The sequence below is a fragment of the Mus caroli genome, unplaced genomic scaffold, assembly GCF_978045245.1.
Source record: "Mus caroli unplaced genomic scaffold, Mus_caroli_1 scaffold_12, whole genome shotgun sequence".
Lineage (NCBI taxonomy): Eukaryota > Metazoa > Chordata > Mammalia > Rodentia > Muridae > Mus > Mus caroli.
This window is the reverse complement of record NW_028227267.1, coordinates 7,106,424-7,108,050: the sequence shown is the minus strand read 5'-3', so window position 1 is coordinate 7,108,050 and position 1,627 is coordinate 7,106,424. Positions and strand designations below refer to the sequence as shown.

Below are 1,627 nucleotides of genomic sequence, written 5' to 3'. Positions count from 1 at the left end.
TTTTTATTGGTCCTTTGTGAATTTCACATCATGTACCCATCACGGACCCCAGTCCACTCCTATTCTCCTCCCCTTGTACCTGCTTTCCACCCATGCAATCTCCTCCCCCCAAATGAGAAAAAATAAAACTCTTGTGGAAGCTGTAGTGTCAGTGTGGCCCACAGTATACCCTTTGTCCATTGCTTCCTTGCTTACAAATGTTCGTTGCACTGATTCATTGATCTGGTAAAAGGCCTCTGGCTTCTGCTACTCTATCAATCCTGGAACCTCCCTGGGACTCCTCTCAGATATCCTGTTGTTACCCTGTCTGGTGAAGATACTGTAGTTTTGGATCTGTAGGACTGGTTCTTTCACACACTCCAGCATGAGGTAGATGTTGACGTGGGCCAATTCAAAACCCTGGATCTGGACCTAAGAGGTCTCTAAGCTGCAGGACTATGGATCCAGACATGGCCACCAGTGGCATCACAGGCCAGGACTTGTGACATCACCAACTAGTCACATCAGGTCTTCCATACTTCCCTTCAGTCTCCAGCTTTGCCTCCCTTCACTGTGGCCACATTCTTCTGTTTCACTTTCTCTTCCATTTCTGTGCCACTTACTTGCTCTTCTTGGTGGCACCAGAGGTCTCTGAGTGTCTGGTGTCATCTCAGGACTGGTCTCAGGAGTGCTATGCCCTGCTCATGTATGATGGCACCAGGCAGGTATCATCTCTGGTATGGTTTTCCCCATCCCCTCTCCCCACACCCAGGCCTGCTGGTTGTGGGTCTGGTGGTCAGCTCAGGCTAGCTGCCTCTAGTTTCCTCTAGCTCCCTCTAGCTCCCTGCCCAGGGTGCCCTGGTGCTGGACTTGGTGGCTGTCTCAGGCTCAATTTTTTTTTCAGAAAGAGTTAGGCTACTGACCATTCAGATGTTCATAGGTCAGAACACTGAGTGTTGACATAGCCTCTCTCTTCTCTGCCATCTACTGACGCACATGTGACACAGCAGCCACACCTGCCACACTTCTATCATTTTCTGAATATTAAAGATTGTAAAGACAAAGCAGCCAGATCTTTGGAGTGTTAAGAAAAATCACCTGAAGCCGGGCGGTGGTGGGCTAATCCCAGCACTCGGGAGGCAGAGGCAGGCGGATTTCTGAGTTCGAGGCCAGCCTGGTCTACAAAGTGAGTTCCAGGACGGCCAAGACTACACAGAGAAACCCACCTGTTTGTCTCAAAAACAAACAAACAAACAAACAAATTCACCTGAAGCTGATATAAGGAAGAGCTGATGATCATTGAAATCAGCTGCTCCATGGAAGCCCACAGCCCAGGGCATTGCAACCTGTGTCTGGAAACAGTGTAGTCAAGACTTCCACTGGTAGGGTATGTCTTCTGGCCTTAAGATATCTCTAACTCTGGAAGACCACACCTTTAGACATTCTTGGAATTTTAAATACACAAGCCAATCACTCCCACTGGAGTGATAATTGCATTCACTTACCTCAATGTCTGTGACAGGTGGGTCAGGTGGGTTCCGTTGTCTGTCGAGTCCTCTTACTGTCTGGTTTGGTGGATGTTGCCATATTCCTTTTCCACAATAGAAACCCAAATCTTAAGAGCTGGCAAGCCTCTAGCACACAGTCC

At 48.5% G+C, this 1,627-nt stretch overlaps 1 non-coding gene across 1 annotated transcript; it reads right to left on the bottom strand.

Annotated features, from left to right (window-relative positions):
* Positions 1-885: 885 nt before the first annotated feature.
* On the bottom strand, positions 886-1,014 carry LOC115029299 (small nucleolar RNA SNORA17). Its single transcript, XR_003834873.1, has one exon. It is a non-coding gene; the product is annotated as a small nucleolar RNA SNORA17 (small nucleolar RNA).
* Positions 1,015-1,627: the final 613 nt, after the last annotated feature.